At 37.6% G+C, this 27,250-nt stretch overlaps 1 pseudogene; it reads right to left on the bottom strand.

Moving 5' to 3' along the window:
- Positions 1-6,529: 6,529 nt before the first annotated feature.
- Positions 6,530-10,175, bottom strand: LOC117621832 (annotated as a pseudogene).
- Between the last annotated feature and the right edge of the window lie 17,075 nt (positions 10,176-27,250).

Genomic DNA, 27,250 nt, shown 5'->3' with positions numbered 1-27,250 from the left:
TTGGAAGTTTGGTCCAGATCGAGTGGTCCGATCGCTCACAACCACACGATCGGACGGTCACCCTATTACTCAAATTTTAAGTCATTGAATCGGAGCATCCGGGACTCCGATTCTCTATCCGCAAATTCCTACTCGATCCGGCGACAAAAAAATTATCAAAACACCAAACATTACCTGTGCCTACATGATTAGGAAAACTAGTGGAGCAACTTTTGTTCTTGGGCCACGGCCAAAAAGTGACCGGAATTTGCCAGAAAGTCAAGCCGAAAACCGGCCAAAACTTTGAGTTGTAAAACGAGTTTCAAAACTTCAAAATCAATCCTAACCAACACAACCATCAGCTAGAGACATTGAAAAGATGAGAAAGCATACCTGGACATGCAAATTTGTTAGTTGGAATCACCGAAAATGACGTTAGAAGTTTTGAGTGAAAAGCGGCATGTTTTGGGCTTTTTTCGGCGGTTGTGGTTGGGGGGGTTCGTCAGAGGTGGGATGGGTCGGAGAGAGGGAAGTGAGCTGGTCACTTTGGTACCGGTCTTGGGACCGGTGGTGGCCGGACGTGGGCAGTGGCCGACTTGAGAGAGGAGAGGGTTTCGGGCAAGAGAGAGAGTTATTGGTGGGGAGAGAGAGAGAGAGAGAGAGAGAGAGAGAGAGAGGAAAATATGAGGAAAATATGAGTTTTAAAAAAAATCCAACTTCGAGTTATTTACGGTTGTGCCACTATACTTCCGTTGATCGTAACTTCTTCGTTACAACACTGATTTGAGCCCACTAAGTGTATACGAACTCATAACGAAGTGCTCTATGCAATGGTGCAATTCATTTCCCCAAAATTTTACCGAATTAAAAAGTGACTAAAATGACAGTATCCTTGAGGGCAAAATTGTAATTTTATAATTAAATAATTCAATTAATTTATATAAATTAAATAAATGATTAAACATTGGATTGGGATATTACAATGTGGATGTCATTGATAATCATCCCAGCAACCCCAAAAGCCTCATTGTCAGAGACGATGTCGTTAATGGCAATCTTCTCATCTGTCTCAACCACTAAATGATTTGAAGAAAGGTCTAGCACATGAATTTGGGTTGCATTGCGTATTTCAGGTGGTGTGCTACCAGAAACGTTGTTTCTTGCCATTAGTATGGTTTTCAACTTCAGGCATTGTCCCCAGTTGTGTGAGATTTCTCCATACAAGTTGTTGTGGCTTATATTCATAAAATTAAGATTTGGATAAAGACTAAATTATTTGGACTATGCCAAACCTCATGTCACAAAAGAATATCTTTGTTTAGACCAAGTAGGTCCTCTCTTCATCAACGAAATGTAGACTGTACCTTACCCCCTCAAATATTATATTTCTTCCATGTACCTTACCCCTTCAAGTAGGTCCTTTCTTTAATTAAAATTCAGAACATATCAATACTTTTCCATTCTTCTAAATTTTTTGAAATATTTCATGTAAAATTTGACTGTTTGGATATCTGTGTTTGTGTGCAATGTGTTTACAATGTCATTTTTTGATTTCTCTATTGAAAGATTTCGTATTTTCTTTGCTTCTTTAGCTATCTGCTTTGTGATGCCAGTGTTATTACTCCATTGTTTTGTTTTGGTTTTTTTTTTCAATTTTGAAACTTTTCCATTCGAAGTTTTACTATAATGATAAGTAGATTAAACTTAAATTTCGAAAAAGCTTTCTCTTCTTTTCATTTAAAGCATCCACAATCATGCTCCTTATTTTTTAGTTAAAATTTAGCTAAAAACACTAGAAAGCTATTTTAAGAGCTCCTTATAAAATTTTAACTCTAACCATACTCTCTAGTTTAGAGAATTATAAATGATATATTTCTTTTTTTAGTTTAGCATAAATGCTTCCTCTTTATATAAAATAATAATAATAAATAGTTGATATTAAAATAGCATTAACGTAAAGCAGCATTTAATTATAGGGAGCCACTAGGAGTCCTTTCTCTCTCCTCAGATTTAGGAGCTCCTAGAGGTCTCCCTATTTTAGGAGTTGGACAACGAGCATAGTTGGAGGTGAGGTTTCTCACTTCCTCCCTAAATTTTGTCTAAGGAGGTGGTTTACGGAGTCCATTGTGGATGCTCTTAGTGCCTCATGTAGTTGTTTTTAATTTTTTGCAATTATGGCATGAGTTTGAGAGCATTTCTGTTCTTTGCAATTTTTTTGCCCTTTAGTTTATGCTCGCTCACAGGATTCAGAAATCACTAACAACAAAGAATGATTGCTTGAATGACCTATAAAAATAGAATTGGTATAATTCCCAAGATATTGGAAACCCACATAAAACAATAGTAACTATAGCAGCTAAAGGCATGAACCTTTTTCATTTCATTGGCTTAGCTTAAGCACCTGAATGTGCAAAGAAGCTGCATGCAAGTTTTCCCAATCAGTTTTTTTTTTTTTGTATGCCTTCTAAGTCATCCTTTGCCAGGTCTGAAGGAAATAACTAAGCAAAGTAATCATTGACATAGAGAACATTTCCCTTTGTGCAATTTGAACAAAACTTAAGATTCACAATATCCTTATTAGATGTTTTAAATGTAATGAACAAAATTATAACCTATAGCCTGTTATTTCTGCCTTTATTCTACTTCTATAGCCTATAGCTGTTTATAGATTATCACTGCTTCTATACTTACTTCTCCATTAGATTATCTTAATTCTGTAACAAACTTGCTCATCAGGTCATTAGGTTATCTTATTTCTGTTTATAGGTCATTAGATTTTCATAGGTTATTTAAATTGTGGTTTGTACAGTTTATGTTGTTGACCTTAATTCTGTAACAATAGCCATTATCTTCACTAAAATTTTCTCATTTGTCTACACTAACATCTACCATTACTAAATTTATAGCAACAGAGTCAACACCCCTTGATTTGATTCTATTAAAGCTTAAGTGTTTTGGCTTAATTCTCTTATACCTATTTAATAAATTGTCACAATTGTTCTCAGTTTGTTTTCATTTGATTCAATAGATTGAGCTTATATTTTAGTCCATCAGATTAATAGAATGCTTGATGTATCTAAACTGTTGTTTGTGTTTAACTTAATTCTATCCTAATAGTTATTGCCTTCACTCAAATTTTCCATTTATCAACACTAACACTTGCCATTTTCTAAATTTATGCCAACAGAGTTAAAACCCCTACAGAGGAGAAGAAAGAACATAAGCAATAGGCAAATCCCCTTCCAACAGACATGTCAAAAAAGAAGAATCCGCTTCCACCACCCATAGCATTTAGATAAACACCTATCCAAATTCTTTTGAACAATGAGTAGTTCAAAATTGCTCATATTTTGATGTTTTTATAGCTACTTGGAACGATCGCACATTTCTGGGTTCGCCCACTCCCTTAAATTACACCGTCGACCTCTCTGCATCAGTCATGGAATGGGATAAAAGAAAAGAACAAATTCAAATAACCAAAAGCATCATAAAATTCACCCATTGTGTGCCACAAACATAGAACCTTCTTCCAGGGTTCAAATTTGTCCATGATGTCCTTATTAATGCCTCTTTTTGACATTTATAGTATCTCCCCAACACAACTTCTCCATGTTCACTCGAGGTTGATGTCTCGGGCCTCATCTCAGCACCACCACTAGTCTGGGTTACAAAATTGAGGCCCTAGGGCTAATTGGGGAGGATTTAGCTAAAGTGAAGGGTGAAGTGGCAATTTTGTCATTCTTAAAGGGTTCGCGTGCGCATCACGTGGGAAAGGTAACGGAGAAATGGATGAAATTAGTCAAAATATGACGGTAAGGGACCTTATTGACTATTTTTAACAAATTCGTATCCTTAATTTACCGAAAAAATAATCGATGGCGCAAATTGACAAATATAGTATAGTTTAGGGGGCAAAACCACATTCAAGCCATATCAAAAATATTTTTCATTAAATAAGGAGCATATAGTAAATTAACAACTTTTTATATTAAAGAAAATTAAAATAAAAACCAATAATATTCAACTTTTCACTCCTACTTCCAGGAAAAGAAATAAGTATTTTTCTTCCTATATGTATGGTAGCTTTTCCCTATTCATATAGTAAGTAACTTTTCACTTTTCTTTTCTCTATTATACAAAGCTTGGAGTCTTCTCATCATTCTTTGAAGTTAAGTATCAATTAATGCCCTTTCAAAACACCAAAAAAAAAGTATCAATTAATGCTTTTCTGCTTCATATATGTTCAGATGTGTCCCACCTTAATGCTTCACAATATTGGATGCTCAGGAAGTTTTAAATTTGGAGGATGTGTCTGGTGGGATCAGCGACTGTTTTTGTTTTTTCTTTTTCTTTTTCTCTTATTGGTGTGTGTTAGATAAATTGAAGACGAACTAATCGCAAAATTGTCGTTTATCGTTTTGATTTACCATGCATAGGAATAGGAATGTGAAATTGATCATTTGCTTTCGTGAACTTTTTGCTCCAAATCTACCATTGTTACACTGCAAAGAACTTAACAGATTGAAACGAAATTGAAGAGGGTGGAGTGGTTGCTCTATCGGTGGTGTTTTTATGTTTTATTTTTTACTTGCAACTTTTACAATATTTAATTTTTGGATCTCTAAAGAAAATTGTTGGGTCTCTAGCAAGAAATATTAGAACTATGACACATTGATAAATAGGAAAGAAGCACACAATTATCTCTATATATCTTCAGTCACCAGGGTTTCCTTCGGGCTACTTGACTATGAAAATGAATGTGTGTGTGTTGGACACATGACTAAAAGATCCTTCAATATTCTATATGTGTTTTTTTTGGAAATGTATTCGGCTTGTTTCGTAGTATATCTTGCGTGAGGCTCGGTTTGGGATTGCTTTTTTTCTCCAAAAATCGACTTCACTTTAAAATTAAGCATTTAAGATATTTGGTAAAAATAAAATATGCTTATTATTAATATTTTTTTAAAGCAATAGCCTCTTGTCAATAGCTTTTAAAAGTAGCATCTAGGTTGCTTTTGAAAGTTGCTTTTCATAGTAAGCAGAGAATAACCTTTAATAAATTTTTAATATTCCCATAATACCATAATTAATTTTTAAAAAAGCTTGATTACACCAATGCCTCTTGAAACTTCGGTCAAATCCCACATCCCCCTCCCCCCAAAACTCAAAATGGCTCATTTTCATCCATTGATCAATGTTGTTTATGATCAGAACAAAAAATGACGCGAAGGAGTAAAAGATCAGAAAAATAATAAAGAAGGAACCTTTGAAGGCCTTTTTGAGCTGCTCACAGTCTTCGGATGCAGGACGAACTTGTTGAGGAACCCTAAGGGTCGACATCGTCACTATAGCTCTCTCTCTCTCTCTCTCTCTCTCTCTCTCTCTCTCTCTCTCTCTCTCTGTGTGTGTAAGAAAATCGAAAACGAAAATGGCTCTGGTCTATGAACCGCTGTTTCTATATTATATATATATATATATATATATATATATATGGTGTTTGGTAGCTATCCATATATAGTAATATAGTATGGCCCTTGCAATTATCCCCACGTCAAATACTATATTTGTTCCTGTTATATAGGTCTTGGTCATTTAATTTTCACAATTTAATTGTTTATTATTGATTTTGGGGCGGCTTACACAGAGTATATAAAATTATTACACAAAGGATTCTGAGCTTGTGCATTTACACGCATTTAAATGAACGTTAACCATTAGATTAATCTAATGCATATTAATCAATCAACATCAACATCTCTTTACACCTTATCTGTGTATCTAGTACGTTTTTTTGAAAAAAATACCTTTGAAATAAAATATTAAAAATATCATAACAATAACAAAAATAAAAAATATATCAGCAAGCATCAACTCTTCGACCCAGCCCCTTATCCCCCCAGTGGTTCCCGTGGGCCTTTTTTGCCCGGGCAGCCTGTGGGTCCCACGAAACCGGACAGCAAAGCATTCTCTCTCTCTCTCTCTCTCTCTCTCTCTCTAAGTCTCTCACAAACACATAAAAGTATACTAACCTATGACTTTGACAGACTTAGAATATTTCATTTTTATAATTACAATGACAAAATGGATTTCTCTTCTCTTCCGATGGTTTTGTTTGGTGTTATGTTTCTCCTTTCTGTTTGGCTATCCTTGTGGGGTGCCATGCTATCCTTGTTATGGTTATTATGTGTGATAGTCACTTGTATGACTTAAAGCCAAAGGGACTTGCTAGGGCATCGGAAGATGCAACTTATTCTACTGCCTAGCTAGCTATAGCTATGGTCGATTATTTTAGATGCTTGAGCTCTCACTGTCGTCATCATTGACATTAACATCCATATCCTGCCTTTTTTTCCCCCCTCTTTTAAGGATAAACAAACTGTAAAGAAAATTTTCCAATAAGTATTTTATATTAAGGATAAACAAACTGTAAAGCATCCTAAAGCGTACATGTGCATGAAATAAATTACAAGAAGGAAACATCTATGGATACTCTTTCTAAACAAAAGACACATGCAAAGTGAAATGTGCATAAGAATGAAGCACATTCTGATTAGGTAGCCAAAGGATCAAGAGCAAGCAATTCACCACATGTCATCATATGTACCGGCTTCGACAAATGCAGCATCTGAGTTGAGAGGAAATGAGAAATTTGTTTCATTGTTGGACGAGATTTCGGGATGGAATTCAAGCATGAAAATGCTATCTTCACAAGGAAGACCACTTCACTTGCAAGTTGATGCGTAGGAGGGGAAATGCGTTGGTCCAAAACATCCACAATTGGTATTTGATGAGCTGGTAATGCAGATGATGAGGAGGAGGAGGAGGATGAAGAGACTGATGAGAAAGATGAAAAAAGACCTCCAGGATGTTTTCCCATAATTATTTCCAATATGACCACACCAAAGCTATAAACATCGCAGTTCTCATTCACTTTTGTTGTGTAAGCAAGCTCTGCTCAGAGGAAACCTCAAGAAGTGGCATTATTAGTTTATAGACATAACTATTCAATGGAATTTTCACGAAACTGTATCATGCATAAATTGACTTATTAGTTTATAGCTTAAGAGAAATGAAAATCTGTTTATTAGTATATTTTCTAAATCAAAGAAGTGAAATTTTTTTTATGTTAACCGCCCCTAATGATGAAAATGAAGCATTGGTCTAAAAGCAAAAGCTTAAAAAGTGCTAAATGCAGAGAACAGGGAATCACAATATTACCTAGGTGCCATGTAGCCATATGTGCCTGCAGCGGCAGTCCAATTAGTTGAGTCTGGATTTAAAAACTTAGCAGTGCCAAAGTCTGAAACACAGGCCTCATATTCAGAATCCAACAAAATATTCTTGCTTGAGATGTCACGATGTACAATCGGTGGCAAGCAATCGTGGTGCATGTAAGACAAGGCATGAGCTAAGCCTTTAACAATATTCACCCTTTTACTCCACCCCAACTCTTTAGCTTCTTCCTCTTTGCTCAATATTGCGGCCAAGCTACATCTTTCAAGATACTCATACACCAAAAATGAGTGTCGTTTATGTGCACAGAAACCATAGAGCTTCACAATATTCCGATGTCTTATCTCACTAAGTGCCCTTACTTCATTCAAGAACTCCTTCTGAAATTCTATCTCGCCATCCCATAGCAGATGGAGTTTCTTCACGGCCACTACGTCTCCAGATGACAAATTCACTCTGTAGACGCTTCCATGTCCTCCCTTCCCAATGCAATATGTGGAATCAAAATCTTCTGTTGCCCTTATGATTTCCTCATACATTGATTTTCCATCAAAATTTAAAACCGAAAAGGAAATTTCTCCATGCATGTGGTTTTGTTTAGTATCTTGATGCTTCTTCTTTCTTTGCACTATTACAAAGACAATTGTAAAGAGAGCAGATAGGAGTACAAATACTGCTAGAACAGAGAATATGACCGTGTGGTCCTTTTTTGAGCCATGTGCATTGCAGGGTGGCAGCAGAGCTCTAACGTTGCCACACAATCCTTTGTTCCCTTTCAATCTTTCTGGTGGAGCTTCTCGAAATGCACTGATGTTGGGAAGGGGACCTTCCAAGTGATTGTAGGATATGTCAACGTACGACAAGCCGCGCATCTCTTCAAAACTTGATGGTATGGAACCCGAAAGATTGTTGTGGGAAAGATCAAGTGTCACCAAACTCTGCATACTGCCCATTTCTGATGGTATCTTACCTTCAAGAGAGTTATGACTTAAATCCATGTAATTCAATTGACCTAACTTCCCCAACTTAAATGGAATTGCTTGAGCCAACTTGTTGTTGCTCAAATTCAAGTAGTGCAATTTGAGCAAGTCACCTAGAATGCTCGGAATTGACTCATTGAATTTGTTTGTTGACAAGTCAAGATATTCAAGATCATTCAATGATCCGAATTCAGACAGTATATGACCCGAAAGTTGATTTCCATTCAACATCAACCTCTCCAAAGAAGCCAGTCTCCCGAATTCTTTTGGGATCAACCCAACTAAATGATTTGAAGAAAGGTCCAACACATGAATTTGGGTTGCGTTGCCTATCTCAGGTGGTATGCTACCAGTAAGGTTGTTTCCTGCCATTATTAAGGTCTTCAACTTTGGGCATTGTCCCCAGTTGTGTGAGATTTCTCCATACAAGTTGTTGTGGCTTATATTCATAAAATCAAGATTCGGATAAACACCAAAGTCTTCAGATATATTGCCTGTCAATTGGTTTTGGTCAAGATGGACTCTCACTAATCTTGTGCAATTTTTCAAGCTTTTGGGGATTGGACCAGTCAAATAGTTTTTGTATACTGACAAGTTTGTGAGTTTTCCACCTTGGCAAATATTTGGGGGCAAATAACCAGACAATTGGTTTATATCCAAATGCAATTTAGTCAAATTCTTGAGATTCTCTAACTCTTGGGGAATGGAGCCGGAAAGTTGGTTATCGCGTAGGAATAAGGTCTGCAAGTTGCTCAAGTTAGCAAATGAGGTTGGAATTGAACCATTGAGTTGATTTCTGTCCAATCCTAACTCCACAAGAGATTTCAAGTTCCCTATTTCCTTGGGAATCAAACCAGAAAGTTGATTTTCAGCCAAGTACAAAGTGTTTAGGTTTATTAAGTTACCAATATTTGGAGGGATGAGACCACTTAAATTGTTGTCGGACAACTGTAGATCTACAAGAGATTTCAAGTTCCCTATCTCCTTGGGAATCAAACTAGAAATTTGATTGGAATACAAGTACAAAGTGTTTAGCTTTATTAAGTTACCAATATTTGGAGGGATGAGACCACTTAAATTGTTGTCAGACAACTGTAGATCTACAAGAGATTTCAAGTTCCCTATCTCCTTGGGAATCAAACCAGAAAGTTGATTGGAATGCAAGTACAAAGTGTTTAGGTTTATTAAGTTACCAATATTTGGAGGGATGAGACCACTTAAATTGTTGGTGGACAACTGTAGATATACAAGAGATTTCAAGTTCCCTATCTCCTTGGGAATCAAACCAGAAAGTTGATTTACAGCCAAGTGCAAAGTGTTTAGGTTTATTAAGTTACCAATGTTTGGAGGGATGAGACCACTTAAATTGTTGTAAGACAAATCTAGATCTACAAGAGATTTCAAGTTCCCTATCTCCTTGGGAATCAAACCAGAAAGTTTATTACCATAGAGATAGAGATAGGTAAGATTTCTCAAGAGACCGATTTCTGGTGGGATTCTCCCGAAGAACTGATTTTCGGAGAGATCAAGATGGTGGAGTTTGGAGAGGTACTTGATTTGAGGTGGGATGGCATCAAAGAGTTTGTTGAAGCTGAGGTCAAGATATTCAAGATTAGGGAAGGACAAGAATGAAAACTCATATAGCGTACCTTGAATACCACAAGTGGAAAGGTTTAGCTTGCTGACACTTCCAGCTGCGTTGCATGAAACACCAGTCCAAGTGCATGGGATTGTTCTTGGTTTTGGATTGGTGCTGGAAGAATTGGTGGCATTAATATTATGAGTGGGAAGGTTGTACCAGGTGAGGTTATTGAGGGCTTGATTTGGAAATAAGCTGGCTTTCCATTTGAGAAGAGCATTTGCTTCAGTATGAGAAGTAGAAGCAGCAGAAGGAAAAGCAACCCAATTTGGTGATGAAACATACAAGAAGATGACAAGGCAATAAGGCATGAAGCATAGTTTAGCGGAAGTTAAAGATGTCATGGTTATTGTTTGTGTGGTATACGTATATTGTATGGCCGTGCCTTACTAGTTATATATAATGTGGGTTAGTCTTTGGGGTTCAGTTGAGCATTGAAAAGTCTTTCGGATCTCATCTATAATCATTTTCTTTTGAGTAAAGGTCTCAGTCTTTCATTCTCTAAATTTAAATGCCAATTTTGTATTTTCTGGATGAAATAATGAAATGAAATTGATGGAGATGAGAGATAACCATATGCATGACATAGGGGTTTAGATGTGTCCCACCCACCTAAATGCTTGACAAAGATTTATTTGTTTACTTCAAATCTCCCTATCCTCAAAGTCAGGCCAAGTCTTTTTTACTATTGATTGAGCTTGCTGTCATTGTTAGAATTTTAATAAAGAAGATAACAGAGTGAATGAAATTTAGATACAAATTGCGTGCAAAAAGTCTTTGAATAAGTTATCTTTCACCTCAGTGGTTGTTCTTACAATGGCTGGAGTCAAAGTCTTTGTCTCTCGTTCTTTATAGTTATAGTTAAATGTCAATTTTGCATTTTCTGGACTGCTTTAATGAAATGAAATGGATGGAAGTGAGAGCTCATCACTAGCTATATGCTTGAATAATGTCCTTGTCACATTATTATTTTTTCTTGGTGCATGGCTATTCTCAGTTGCCTTAGGCGACCGAGAAATCAAGCTCACGTGCCTTTTACATGGCTTTACCCCTTAGCAGCATTAATGGTCCATTTTCAACTTCTTCTTTTTCCCCTCTTTAATCTCTCACCAAACTAGAGCAGAGCTATCTATCTATAAATTGTAGAGTCGTTTATTGATTTGATTTACTGGATAAATTCATTTGATTATTGTGCTCTTCCGATGCCACTACCGATAATTAATAGTCAAAACAAAAACGTCGGTTATTTATTAGCTTGCTTGCCTTGTAGCTATTTCTTCATATTTTTAAATTTAAAAACTCTGTTATTTGTATCAAGTAGTATGAAAGTTTGATATGAGAATAAGAGTTTATTTTCGCTTACTTATGAGAAATCCAACAACTCCAATTTGGGGTAGACATATTACAAATCCTAAATAAGTTTCGCACACACACAAAATGTGTATTTGTTTCACTAACTTTACCTTAAAGTACCACTCAAATAAGCACACAACTTATCATTCCATTATCACACAAATATCATTAATGCCATAAAAAATTACACGCGAGATATCAAATTCAATACTGGAATTCATTCATGCAGAATGGATTTTTCGCTGAACTTTAGATGAGGTTGATACTTGAATGCCGCTTTCTCCTTCCTATTATTACCTATGAGTCAAGAACACGATTTGTATCATATATTTATAGATGTTTTAATTAAACCATGTAAAATATTCAAGTTCACCCATCAATATATTATTTTATTATAAAAAACACATTTAAATTCAAGTTTAACCCTATTAATAAAATTTCATGTAGAGAGGCTGCCTAAGACAACGTAATTGAGGTTAGATTTGTTTTCTACAATCCATAAATAATTAAGACAATAATGTGCAAAACATTTTTGTTGGTTAAACTTGAGAATTGCAGGGTCAAAATAGAAACCTGTATATTTGTTGTCTTTATCACTTGACTTGGCTGTACTGAGACTTTGAGACTTAAATGCATTTCATCGGTTTTGACAGGACCCGACCCAAATTCTACTTTGGAATCCTGGCCGAACCTTGTGCGTGTCCGACACTTGGCGAGTGCCGGCACAAATGACCTAATTGCCCTTCTATTCAAAGTTCGATAAAATATGAAGCTTGACTCCTACCAAAAATTCGACAAAGTCTCCCATGTAATTTGATCAATTCCCAAATTTTACACCTGTCAAACAAGCATATATATATATATATATACGTTCCAACTGCCAACATGCGTATATATATATATATATACATTCCAACAACTAAATCTAAGTTCTGGGGCAAGTTATCAGAGTAATCACTAAGAAGTTACAGAAGAAGACAACTCATTTACAGAAGAGCCCTACATTAGAATGGGAAGTGCGGGAAGTGGGAACGACCCTGTGGTGGATCACTGTGCACGCCTACTGCCTAGGGGCGCAAAACATTGAAAAAATGTGAGTGAACCAAAAACAAAGTTTAGAAAATAGTATAAGAACGTACTAACCCCACTGTAAAAACAGTTATAAAAACTTAATCAATTTCCTCATATATACTCGTACTGAAATCTTGCATTCATATTTATACATACACGAACTTATACAAAACTTAATCCTGCTAAAAAATATTGAATGTATAGTTCATCCTACCACCTATGTATACCTATTTATTTTCGTCCACTCCCTTAATTACGATCTATTCCTCGTGTCATCGTGGTGACACATCCTCGCAAGACTCAGGAAACACTCGGTTAGCCTGATCTGCCTCCTCGCAAGAATTAAGGGACACTAGGCCCACCCAAGCTGCATTCCTCGCTCCCACAGTTCGAACCTTCCTAAGCCTCGTGGGGCACAAGTCAAGCATGTTGACTTAACCGAAGACAATACTTAATATATATACTCGGTTACCTAAGGTGATTAAAAAAAATATAACTTCCTAGAAGGTTTGGAATAAATAAAACTAACTCCTCTAATCTTAAAACTCTGTTGCCTTCCTACCTGATTTCAGAAATCCTTATTTCCACTATTCTTATTCACGACTCGGCAGCAAATAAACAGAATACTTAAACTTAGCAACATATGCTAGAAAGCCCTCGATCTATTGAATACTTATTCAAGATCAAATAATGAATTTAAATGGCATAAAATCATTTATGAAAGCACAGGTCCACTCACTTATGGTCCGAGCTAGTTGGGCATCTTGAAGGTGCTTCCTGCGGGTCGGTCTGTGCCCGTGTGCCTAATTAAAATATCATGAATATTTAATTAATATTACTGCTCGGTATAGATATTTAATTACCCCCTGACCCCCCGATTCCTAAAAGTACGTGCCCTAACTTTAAAGTCATTCTTATGCCCACATAATCTTTTCTCCCGTTTAGGACGGTCTAGAAAAGAATTGGGACTCAAAAAGCGATAAAATTCCAAAAAGTCAAACAGGGACCCCGTGGGGTCCATGACCTCAAAATTCCAATCCGGAAGTTCCTAGAGGTTCCAACAAGCCTAGGACACATGTCCCGAAAGTATAGTCTCAATCTAACGGTCGGATGGCTCACGATTGCATGATTGGACGGTTTCTATAAACCTAACCTTAGGGTTCATGATTTCGGAGTATCCAGGACTCTGATTCACGATCTGTCGAATCTTACACGATCCTAGAAATACGAGGTATGACATACGTGAATTTGGGTTCGATCCAACGGTCCGAACCTATTGAACATGGATATTGCACAATATGCAAAATCCGTTTGAGGCTCAAACAGTATCCAAATTGGAATCCGAGCATACCATCATGCTCGGCACTACGTGGGGAAGATTCTAGGACAAAAACCCAACATTGAAACCCCGGCAACGCGCCGTCAGGAACCACCACCGCTGGCTGGTGCATTGAGTAATTTTCCAGGGATCGGAAAACTCTAAACCGCTGGCCAATAATCATACCTACGGATAAACACATCAAGGGGAGTAACTTTATACCTTGGCTCGAAGATCAATTCCTCTTAAAAACCTAGAAAATTTTAGTTTCAAAATCAAAGAAATTGGAATGGATTCAAGTTGAGTTTTCAAGGGATAACACCAAGGGAAGATAGGAGAGTATTTTGGGTGTAATTACCTGAGCTGTGGCTGCCGGACTTGCCCGGAAATAGCGTCGGTGGCCACTGAAAATTCTGGTTTTGAAACTATCCGTTTTGGGCTCAATTTTGGCTCGATTTTCTAATTGATACGCTTGGAAATAAAGCTGGATATGGATATTTATGGAAAGAGGAGAGAGAGACAAAGAGTTTGTAAGTTGTGGCACCCGATTTCGTGGCTGGACGGAGGAGAAAATCGAGTTTGAAAATGGCTGTTCGTGAGGCTCGCGAACAAGAAGAAAAATCTGGGTTTTGAAACTGAACTTCGATAAAATTACGACTGTGCCACTGAACTTCTTTTGATCGTAACTTCTTTGTTACAACTCCGATTTGAGCCCACTACATGTCTACGGACTCATCTTGACGTGCTCTACGCAACGGTGTAACTGAAATCCCAAAATTCCTTCCTAAACAAAAAGTCAACTTTTGACCAAATAAAATATTTCCGGGATAAAATCGTCTTTTTCTTGAATAAATTAATAATTAAAAATAAATTAAGGATTGGGTTGTTATAGGTTTTAACCAAGAATTGACAAGATAACTTATTAAAGGAGCCATGCAATTCAATGCACATGATTGGAAAACTAATTCGATTATGTTTGTTTTTTAGTATGCACAACTTTCTCATAGACTTTTCTCTGATCAATGGTCCCTCGACTTTAATGTTTTTTGGGAGAAAAATATATTGGAATTACGTACTGAAATGAAATTGATGGAAAGTAAGAGGTTACTATTTGCGTGACATAGGGGTTCAAAAGTGTCCCACCTGAATGCTTGACACTATGTCACATGGTATATCGTAGATAACAAGCTTCAAAAAATGCAGCCTCTTCAAATACAAAGATACTGAGAAAGGTTTTTGTCATAAATGGTCCTTGAATTTTTCAAAAGTCCTCATTTGAATTCTCAAACTTTCCAATCAATTAATGTGATCTTTAACCCTCTGTTTGGATGAAGAAATTAAAATCCTAAAAAGCAAAGGAAAAAAATTACATATGTTGCTAAACAAGGCTGTGTACTCTCCTTGATGAAACCTAAATGTGAAACCTTAAATGGAAAGCAGATGATTTTGTTGAGCAAAAATTCGAGTTCTAGGGCTAAATTGAGCTATATTTTGATGAAATAAGTTGGTCAGGTGATGATACGTGATCAGTTTTAACAAAGCTTTGTTGGAATGCAACAGCAAAGACCTATTGATTGATTTGAATGTTTGAGGACTAAAATAAGAACTTTTAAAACAAAGTACCTGTAATAAAAACTCGTGCTGAGAAACTTGTTTCATTGTTTGATGAAATTGTGGATTGACATTCATGGCAACGTATTATCGTCACAACAAGAGAGAAAACTTCACTTGATTCTTGATGCCAAAGCTAGCTATCCATATGTTATTGATGTGGCAAAATGGTATTTTTATGTTAAAACCAAAAAACAAATGAATAAAAAATCATATCTTTAAAATAACAATAAAAGAAAATCAATTAAAAAACCAACCTAAATAAATAAATAAATAAATAAAGTTTGGGGGAGTAGAAATTGGGATAGAAGGGGAGAGAGATAGTTTAATTTTAATTTTTTTAAATAATTTGTTATTTGTTGTAAATTATTAGGTGTGGAGCCCACATGTTGGAAAGGGGCCCACATTGTAATGATATAAACATATGCAATACTGAAGAGAAAGGGAATCAATTCGGATTGCAGAGTTTTTCTCTGCTTCCTCCATTTCTCTCCTCAATTCTCTGCTCCTAAATTCTCTCCTTAATTCTCTAGTTTTTACAACACGTTATCAGCACGAATTCGCTTTCAACAATACCAGCTGAATTCTCTAATGAAACCCAACCAAAAGAGCAAAACAAAAAATCATTCCCCAAAAACCAAACTGTTTGTGTAACCGGAGCTGGAGGCTTCATTGCTTCCTGGATTGTCAAACTATTGCTAGAAAGAGGCTACACTGTTAGGGGAACCTTGAGAAACCCAGATGACCCAAAGATGTGGTGGTCGATGAGCCTTGTTGGAGTGGTGATCTTGAATTCTGCAAGAACACCAAGAACTGGTACTGCCATGGGAAAGCAGTGGCAGAGCAGGCAGCATGGGAAGAGGCCAAGGCGAAAGGGGTGGATTTGGTGGTGGTGAACCCAGTTTTGGTGCTTGGACAACTTCTGCAACCAACCATCAACGCCAGCATCATCCACGTCCTCAAGTACCTCACAGGCTCAGCCAAGACTTATGCCAATCCTGTGCAGGCCTATGTGCTTCATCGTGGAGATGTAGTGGAAATCCTAGCCAAGTTCTTCCCAGAGTACCCAATTCCCACCAAAGTTATCCATGGAAGGCTCTGCAAAAATGAGGAAGGTGTCGAGGCTCTCAGACCCATTAGGGAAGATGAGGTCACTATCATGGTTGAGTCCATTTTCAAACACTGTTTCTACAGAGCAAGACGTGGAAAGCCTTCTATATCCTTTTTATCCTATTTGTCTATTATATTATTATATTCATAATATTTAATGCTCTTGATGACCATTCACGTAGAAAGTCTATGTTAGTTTTCTTGGTGGAGAGCAATTGATTTAGGGGAGCAGACAAGCGTGATACCTTACAGCAAAATTAGCACTAAGGTTTGTCCCTACTTTCTAATTATATATATATGAAAAGTTGATGGTAATATAATATACTATATTTATTTGCCATTCTATTACTAACCCTTAACAAAATGGACCCTTGGTAATACTAAATATATTATCAGTGGGAGACCATTAGTAATACTAACACTTTTCTTTTTTTATTTGGTGGTGGTTTTATCCCCACATTTATTTTATTTACGGTATGGTGTAGGTTCATTACACATACGGCAATATTTATTTAAAAGGGTGGTGCGGGTTTATCGTCCACGCCTTTACTTTTATTGAAATGTATGGAGCAGAATTAGTGCCCATACAAGCACATTTACTTTATCGTAAATTTACTTTAAAGGGTGGTGCGGGTTTATCGTCCACGCCTTTACTGTTATTTAAATGTATGGAGCAGAATTAGTGCCCATACAAGCACATTTACTTTATCGTAAATTTACTGTTATTTAAATGTATGGAGCAGAACTAGTGCCCATACAAGCACATTTACTTTATCGTAAATTTACTTTAAAGGGTGGTGCGGGTTTATCGTCCACGCCTTTACTGTCATTTAAATGTATGGAGCAGAATTAGTGCCCATACAAGCACGTTTACTTTACCGCACATTTAAAGTATAGTGCGGGATTAACGTCCATACAACAATTTAATTTATGAATTTACTTTACCGCACATTTAAAGTATGGTGCGGGATTAACGTCCATACAAGTAATTTATTTAAACGGTAAATTTATTTTATGGATTAATTGTGCTGTATGATTAGTTTTTACAGTATACAGATCAGGACCAGAAGTTCCTTGATCCTCATCATACATTTACATCAGGACTTGAAGATCCTTGATGATGATATTGATATGAAAGCTGGCAGTCTCTCCGGTACTATATTTGTAAACATGTGATCGGACTTAAGGGTCCTTGATCCCTGACATGTGAATAAGGACCTGAGTTTCCTTAATGATGTAACAGTACCGTATTGGTTAAAAGTGCCGTACACATGAATAATAACATTACTGGCAAATGTACTGCACATATGAATAGATATGTATTCATGATTGATGAATAGTACTATTCACATGAATAGTGACGTATGCATAAATATTAACCATTTTGGGAAAACCGTCACTATATACAAAATGGAACCTGCAGTTCCTTAAACTCATGGATGAGCAATTAAATGAGATGCCAGAAGTTCCTCAAAATATGGACAATTATGTAAGGGCTTGAAGTCCCGAAATATGTACAGAAAATTGTAAAAATGTCCATACCATGAGAATATGTGATTTTGGACCGAAGTTCAAAATCTAAGGGGATTGAATATCCATACCATGAGAATATGTGACTTTGGCCTGAAGTTCAAAATCTAACAGTGTTGAGAACCTAAAGTTGCAACAGTTAAATGGACAACCCTTGAGGTATTATTGCAAATTGTGGTACACCACATATTTCTTTGGCATAAGAGAATGATGAATTTAATAAAGTTCGATTTTGTTATAATCGACACCTCAAGGAAGAAATATATTTTGTGAATCCCGGTTGTTAAGAATACACCGTGAAATGGATAATATCAGTATAAACTTCAAATGATGAATTGAGGCTCCCCCCATATTTTGTTATATCTGGGCCGGAAGCCCATGGATCCAAATATATGAGAGATCCTAAAACTTGAAGTTGTGGGTATATAGTAGTTAATGTTCTTCACTACTATATTGAGATATTATCGTAGCTTTTATTCAATTCATATTTCATGTCCATTTGAAAATGGCGAATAAATTATGAGTTTGGGTTTAACCAAGACCAAAAATTCTGGGCTCACATGCATGGAAATATGAGAGATTTGATGTGGTTATTTGAACCTATAAGGCACAAGGTTCCAAACCGTCATTTTGAAAAGACGTAAAAACCACATATGCAAGTTTAAGAATGTGCGCAATTATTATTATAAAAGGAAAGGAACATACAACAGATAGATTTTTACACCTGCAATGAAGGTGCAGGCCCTGTAAAATCTATAAAATTACATTATGTTCTGGAAGCCTCTGAAGGAAGAGGACGGTGCCTCTTAAGCCTAGCCATGAGCCTCTCATGGTCTCCCAAAATTCTTTCATTTGAGACCTGCAGCATGTCTAGCCTTCTCAGTGTATCAACGGAGTACGAACTCACCAGTTTCAACAAGGAATTATTCTCTCCTTTGAGTTTCTCAACCTCTTTTTGAGACTCATGAAGCATTCTTTGAAGAGAATAATTTTCAGTTGTTAGCTTCTGAACCTCGTTTGCTCTAACACGCAAACGATCAGCCAAGTTAGAAACAGAAGCAGCACTCTGAATGCTAAAAGCCATTGAGTCATCAATAGCCTCTTCCTCAGACCTCCCTGTCAACAACATTTCATCCATTGGAATAATGAAATTCCTAGCTACTGTGACAGCAGTAGCATCATTCATCATCACAGAATCATTAACTGTGAGATGACGATTTTGGGATACAAAGGATGGACGCCAAACTTTGGCGTCACTGGTTGTTATGGGAGCATCATTTAAATTGAAATTATTTGGGCAGGAAGAAGAGGAAGCCATTTTAAGAAGGTTTCGAAGAAAGTCTTACAAAAACTAAAGTTTCAGAAAATGAAGGAAGTTGAGTTGAAACAAAGTTGAGTTGAAACGCAGTTGCTCAATCAAGTTTTGCAAAGGCAATATCTATAGACGAAAATGTGGCAACTTTTCAGGATTCCAATATCTTCTCGAATCCCCCCATTATCTTTTTCTTTCGCAAGAGTCCAAAACTTCACGTGGCCTCTGATAATGCCTGTCGGCACTTTCGGCGCTTTCACGTATTATTTTCAAAGCCGATCTTGCTTTACGGATTTCACGGAGCTACTTTTTCAAAAGTATCCCGAGAATCTCGCAATTTTCCTATGGTTAATTTGAAATTCACCGGTTCTATCTATTCATTGTATTTGTGTATAAATGTGTTACTAACGAAATTTTCTTTGTAGAAGACATCCAGTTTTCCCATACAAAATGATGCTATATCTACTTGTTTTTCTTATCATTAAGCACTTAATATGCCTGAGAAGCAAGACTATCTCTGATCATCCATTCAGGAAGTAAGACTATCCCTGATCATGTTTCTGCAAGATCAGGGAATTGTGAAGGCGACCTTGTGCTCTAATCTCCTGAGGTCCTTCTAGACTAGGAGAATTGAGAGCTTGTTTTCTGCTCCCACCGGCTTCCTTCCTTGATTGATGAGCTGCTTGTCTGCTCCCACCAGCTTCCTTCCCTGATTGCTTACCTTATCTTGCAATCAATATCACAATTTTTTTTTGCATTTTTTCTCTTTTTGTAACTCTCTGTTCATAAGAGATTTTATTTCTTTAGAATGAACATCTGAAGAAAGAATCCATGAAGTGATCCTAACTCTGAGAGTTATTTGTTTTTGACAGAGAAAAGAATTGTGATTTTTGCTTTTGCAGGATATAACTAGATCATCAAGCACTACATTATATTTACTGGGCCGATACGAGCTTGAATGATACTTGAGAAAAGTTTCTCCCACCTAAGGATGTAAGCAATACTTGTGTTATTTTATGCTTATATACTTATTTGATATTTTATCTTGAAAGGTAACCAAATGGGGAGATAAGTCCGTTCCAAAAGAATGGCTTGTATGTATCCATGAATTATTAATGCAAATTTTACAAATTGCAAGTTGGATACATTGATAATACACTGCACAAATTAAAGTCCCATAAGAACAAAATATGGGTATAGCAGTGATCAATATGATGCACGCCTGTTGCGTAGCAAATGATGTGGATTGAAGTCCCGAAAGGACAATCCCTTGACATGTCAATATTGATATTGTGCACGCCTAATGCGGTGCAAATTGTATGGGTTAAAGTCCCAGAAATTAATTGACATGTATATATATTAATCTGTAGCATGCCTGCAGCATGCCAGATATATGGTTCTAAATGTTCCAACTCCCTAAATGGAGATTATCCACGCCCTACTATAACATAACGCTCCATTGGAGGTTATAATCCACATTCTCACATAATAAAAGCCCCCTGCAGTGGCTTGGGTACCCAAAAGCAAAGAAATGCTTATAATTGATGCATGCGCATGCACATGAGAATGGTGGGATCATGAATTGATGAATGACAAATTTTGATTTTGAAGTAGCTACTCAAATCATCAATGGGCTGTGTTGATTGGAACCACGTTCAATTATTAAATGTCGACAATATCATTGGCCAAAATGGAATGAGGCAATTCCATTATAGATGAGAATGAACGTGAAAGAACAAACCCACAGTACGAACCCCAAAATTTGTTAATCCTGAAAGTTATACTTGGGTGTTCGGAATAAAAGGGAATATACCTACTTTGTATGACACAATGTTTCTGGCAGAAACAAGGAATGTTGGGTTTTCTCCATATTTTCAAATTCAATTGTGCCCCCCCCTTATTGCACATAGAGACCAACATGTTATCTTTAAGGGTTATTAAATGCACAGAGCATATCACCTGAAGTGATTCCCTAAAGATGTATAAATAGCTGGGTTAAAGCTATATAATGTGTCATAAAGTTTAATCCCTTTAAACAAAATCCTTGAAAGGATTGAAATTGCATGAAGCAAGTCCCTGAATGACATGTGCCTGCAGCACAAAATCCGTACTCAATACTAATATGCATAAATTGCCTCGGTGAGTACATTAATATGTTTGCAAACACATTAAAGCTTCTCAAGAGTTCCAGAAATATTTGTCTCGACTGAAAGATCGAGCATTATGCCAACGAGATTATTGCTTATACTAAGAAAGTATTGAAGCATTTTTATGAGGATTATCCGTTGGACACTTTAAGAATTTTCCGGAAGTATATTGGACCGGACATCGTATTTGAGCTCAACTCCATCACCATCATTTTGGGATGATGTGAGATATGCGGACTCTGTAAATCTATATGGTCGTTTACTGGAACAAAGTTAGTCATGAAGTTTTCAGGGGGAGATATTCATCAGGGGGAGCATGGTATTCATAAAGACTTTCATACACTGTACTCTTTTTCCTTCATCAGGTTTTTATCCCACTGGATTTTTCCTGGTAAGGTTTTAACGAGGCAGTATCGCTCAAAATTGACTCACAGGAGCAGTGTCAACTATGATATTCAGAAAGATGATCAACAGTATGACTTCAAGATATTTTGCCAAGCATCAGGGGGAGCGTGCCATCAATACAGACCTTTCCACACTGTACTCTTTTTCCTTCGTCTAGGTTTTTATCCCATTGGGTTTTTTTTTTCTGGCAAGGTTTTAACGAGGCAGTGTTGCACGCATATCAATATACACAGAATTTATGTTACGCATGGTTATGTACTCTTTTTCCCTTCGACCAGTTTTTGTCCCACTGGGTTTTACTGGCAAGGTTTTTAACGAGACATATTCCGTATTATTTGTGGTCTCCAAGGGGGAGTGTTATAAATAATATGATGGAGCCCACATGAATAATATGATGGAGCCCACATGTTGGAAGAATTTTCCTACAAAAGGGTTCATCTCCCCATTGTAATAGATAGACAGAAATAATGAATTGATTCCAGAGTTTTTCTCTGCTTCCTCTATTTCTCTCCTCAATTCTCAACTCTTTTTCTCTCCATCAATTCTTTGATTTTATAACATATTTTAATTAATATAAGATTTTTTATTGTAAGTGATCAATGAGGTTTGCGAAATTATCACATTTCGTCCCTTTTTTTTTTTTTTTTTTTTTGAGATATTAATGGTCTTTAAAGTTATTATCTATGCATCAATTTGGTTCTTGCCATTGGCTTTCGTTAAATTTTGCTGTTAAGTTGTTGACATGACACATATATAAAGTCTATACATCCAATGATATAGAACCACAAGGCATTAAAAAATATATTTTAAAACTTAAAATCCATAAAAACAAAATTAAGTTCTTTTTGGAAAAACTACAGCCTCTCCTCCTCGCGCCTCCGCCCCCCCCCGCGTCTCAATCTTTCCCTCCAACTCGCTGAGCCATAATTTGCTTGGACAAATTGAATAACTCATCGATACTTCAGTGGAGCCATAATTTGCTTGGACAAATTGAATAACTCATATGTGGGCTTTTCCCTTCTCAGTGCATGGTAATTGAAAAGTTGTAGTGCCTTGGTTGAATCTATTCTCTCTCCCCGCAGCCCTCTCTCCCTCTCTCTACTCTCTCTCTGCCTCTGCGTTCTCCCTTACTCCCTCTCTCCCTTTGATTTTTTTTTTAAGACAAACTGCAGAAAACTGTTGGCGTGACTTATGGATATTGACTTACTTTCCTTACACACCAAGAATTCTTATTATAATTGTAATTGATTTACTTTAATTCCTAATTTCCTACTGCAAATAGATCTAGGAATTTATTATTTACTTGCCCATTTATAATACAACGAAACCTAAATGGGCAAGTAAATAATAAATTCCTAGATCTATTTGCAGTAGGAAATTAGGAATTAAAGTAAATCAATTACAATTATAATAGGAATTCTTGATGTGTAAGGAAAGTAAGTCAATATCCACAAGTCACGCCAACAAAAACCCCCCAACCTATAAGGTTATTTATGAGTTCATATCTGATTTTGGGGATATTTATCAGTACATACTCAACGTCACGGAAACTCTACAATTTGCCCAATCTGTTAGTGAGATCATCAGAAAATTCGTCATATGCCCACGTGGCATTTGTGGGACCCATTTTTTAACTGACATGGACTCCACATAAGAAATAAAATTAATATTAAAAAAAATCTAAAAACCCAAAAAAAATAAAAATAAAAATCCTCATCTTCTCCCATTTCCCCTGCCTTCCAGCCTGACCTCTAACCCGCCCTCTTCCCAGCTCCGCCCCACCTTCATTAGATATGACTTTCTCTAACCCAGATCAAGTCGCCGTCTCTCCTCCCCCAATTCCCCCATTTCCTTTGCCTTCCAGCCTCCCACCCTACCCCCTGTCAAAGGAAATCAGATTTAAATGCCAACATATTTTTTCATTAATTAGATACATGTATATGTGGTAGGTTAGCTATAATTAGATACATGTATATGTGGAAGGTGAGCTGTTTTTCAGGGGCTGAATATTAGCCTATGTTCTTTCCTAATTAACTTGTATTATGTCCATATAATGGGCAATTCTCAATGTATAGAGATACATTTTTTCAGAAAAGACTCTAAATTGTCATGGTATCAGAGCTATAGCTCTGAATTATCTCTCGCTCCCAAGTCTCTTAGTCTCAGTTATCTCTTGCTCTCAAGTCTCTTAGTCTCGGTTATTCTTGATCAAGTTCTCTTGACATCATGTCTTCGGATAAGTCTAAGGTTTCTTTGATTCGTTTCAATGGCAAGAACTACTCTGCTTGGGCGTTTCACTTCGGGATTTTCGTCAAAGGTAAGGAGGCGTGGGGACATGTTGATGGAAGTAACCCAACTCCTGACAAAAACAAAGACAAAGACCAGCACTCCAAGTGGGAAGTCAAGGACGCTCAAGTTATGACATGGATTTTAGGATCTGTCGAACCTAATATCATCTTGAACCTTCGATCATCTCAGACTGCAGCTCAGATGTGGACTTACCTGAAGAAGATCTATAGTCAACGAAACACTGCTCGTTGGTTCCAGCTTGAACATGAATTGGCCGCTCTCCAACAGGATAGCCTTTCTATCTCTGATTTTTACTCTAGATTCACTAATCTTTGGGGTGAATACACTGATATAGTTTATGCTGACTTACCATCCGAAGGTCTTAGTTCTGTTCAATCTGTCCATGAAACTACCCAGAGGGATCAATTTCTAATGAAACTGAGACCTGAATTTGAAGGCACCAGATCCAATCTTATGAACCGAGAATCTATCCCCTCCTTGGATACATGCCTCAATGATCTCCTTCGCGAGGAACATCGCCTTCTCACTCAAACCACCATGGAATAACGGTGGTCTGCATCTGTTCCTGTGGCCTATGCAGCACAAGGTAAGCCACGAGGCAGGGATATGAGCACTGTTCAGTGTTTTTGTTGCAAGGGATTTGGTCATTATGCTGCAAATTGTCCCCGAAAATTCTGCCACTACTGCAAAAAGGATGGCCATATCATCAAGGAATGTCCTACTCGACCCCCCCAAGAAATCAGAGACCGCATATACTGTCTCCGTTGGCTCTTCTAGTGCTGGAAGTTCTGTGACTGCAGTACCGCTGACACAAAGTGCTCCTGTTCAACCTGTGACCCCTGACATGATTCAACAAATGATCATTTCTGCATTTTCAGCTTTAGGACTCTCAGGTAAACCCTTCTCTACATCATCTCCTTGGTACTTTGATTCCGGGGCTTCCCATCATATGACAAACAATGCTGATTCTCTTACCAATGTAAACAAATATTTTGGAAATCTCAAAATTCATACTGCTGATGGCAATCATTTACCTATCACGGCCACTGGTGATGTTTCTTCCTCTCTCACTGATGTCTTTGTATCTCCTGGTCTTACCACCAATCTTGTGTCTGTCGGTCAGTTGGTTGATAATGATTGCAAAGTGGAATTCTCTAAATCTGGTTGTGTTGTGCAGGATCGACAGTCAGGGAGGATGATCGCGAGGGGGCCTAAAGTGGGACGTCTTTTTCCTCTTCAATTTCCTTTGTTTTCTTTTTCACCCTTTGTCTCTTGTAATTCTGCTCATGTTGATTACCGAGCTTGGCATAAACGTCTCAGACATCCAAACTCTACTGTACTTCATGATTTACTGAAATCTGGTTTTCTTGGGAATAAAGAATCACCATCTCTTAGTGCTGTTCAATTTGATTGCAATTCTTGCAGACTTGGCAAAAGTAAGACTCTGCCATTTCCTATTCACACACCCCATGTGGTCCAACCTTTTGATTTGATACATAGTGATGTGTGGGGTATGGCACCAGTCACTTCTCATGCTAATTACAAATACTTCGTCACTTTTATTGACGACTATAGCCGTTTCACATGGATATATTTTCTACATTCTAAAGATGAAGTCTTTTCTGTTTTTAAGATTTTTCATGCATATATTCAGACCCAATTTTCGGCCCATATCAAAATCCTTCGTTCTGACAATGGGGGTGAGTATATGTCTCATTTGTTTCAGGACTTCCTACAGACTCATGGCATCATCTCTCAACGGTCTTGCCCTTCAACACCTCAACAAAATGGGGTGGCTGAAAGGAAGAACCGTCACCTTCTTGATGTTGTTCGCACTCTCCTGTTAGAGTCATCTACGCCCTCTCGTTTTTGGTGTGAAGCTCTCTCCACTGCTGTCCATCTCATCAACAAGTTGCCTTCTCCCACATTGCACCACAACTCTCCTTTCACCAAGTTATTTGGTCGCCCTCCATCTTATTCCAACCTTCGTACATTTGGTTGTATCTGTTATGTTCATCTTCCTGCACATGAACGCACAAAACTCATGGCTCAATCGATCCAGTGTGCTTTCCTAGGATATTCAGTCCACCATAAAGGTTTTCTTTGCTACTATCCACATTTGCGACGCATTCGAGTTTCTAGAAATGTAATCTTTCTAGAAAATCAGTATTTTTTTCCCACGCATCACGACCCCGTTTCTCCTTCATTTTCTGTTTTGCCTATGTTTACTAACTCTTATGCAGCTCCTGTTTTAAATATCTCTTCTCCAGCTCCAGTCCCTTCTCAGCCTCTCTTCGTGTATCAACGACGCTCCTCCAAAACTTCCCATCAACCTCCAGCACCTCCCCAGCCCCCTCCAGCTCCTTCCCCGACTGCTGCTCCTGTTCCAGCAACTACACCTCCTGTTCCAGCAACTGCACCTCCCCCCCTCAGACAGAGTACTCGGGTTCGTAGACCACCAGATAGGTTTGGTTCCTCTCCTCTTTCCCTCTTCCCTGCCACCTTGTCTTCTATTTCTCTTCCTTCGTCTTATACACAGGCCATGAAGCATGAGTGTTGGCGGACAGCGGTTGAAACTGAGCTTCTCGCACTTGAGGAAAACCAAACTTGGGACGTTGTTCCATGTCCCTCCTCCGTGAAACCCCTTGGCAGTAAGTTCGTGTTTTCTGTCAAGCTTCGTTCTGATGGGTCCATAGACCGTTATAAGGCTCGGTTAGTGGCACTTGGCAACAAACAAGAATATGGTCTCGACTATGATGAGACCTTCGCACCAGTTGCCAAAATGACCACTGTCCGCACCATACTCGCCCTTGCTGCATCCCAATCCGGGCCCTTACATCAAATGGATGTCAAGAACGCATTTCTCCACGGTGATCTCAAGGAAGAAGTTTACTTGAAACTTCCCTCTGGTATGCCTACTTCCTCACCTAATGATGTTTGCAAACTGAAACGTTCTTTGTATGGTTTGAAGCAGGCCTCGCGAGTATGGTTTGAAAAGTTTCGCTCCACTTTGCTTGGTTTTTCTTTCACTCAGAGTCAGTATGACTCCTCTCTTTTTCTACAACGGACATCCATGGGTATCGTTGTTCTTCTTGTTTATGTGGATGATATTGTCATCACTGGCTCCGACTTGGAGGCAATCTCTGCAGTTCAGACTTTGTTGCATTCTACTTTCCACATGAAAGATCTTGGTCCGCTCACTTATTTCTTGGGTTTAGAGGTCCATCATCAACCTCATGGTCTCTTCTTGCT

Source organism: Prunus dulcis, chromosome 3, assembly GCF_902201215.1.
Source record: "Prunus dulcis chromosome 3, ALMONDv2, whole genome shotgun sequence".
NCBI lineage: Eukaryota > Viridiplantae > Streptophyta > Magnoliopsida > Rosales > Rosaceae > Prunus > Prunus dulcis.
Note: the sequence above shows the minus strand (reverse complement) of the source record. Positions and strands in the feature narration are given on the sequence as shown.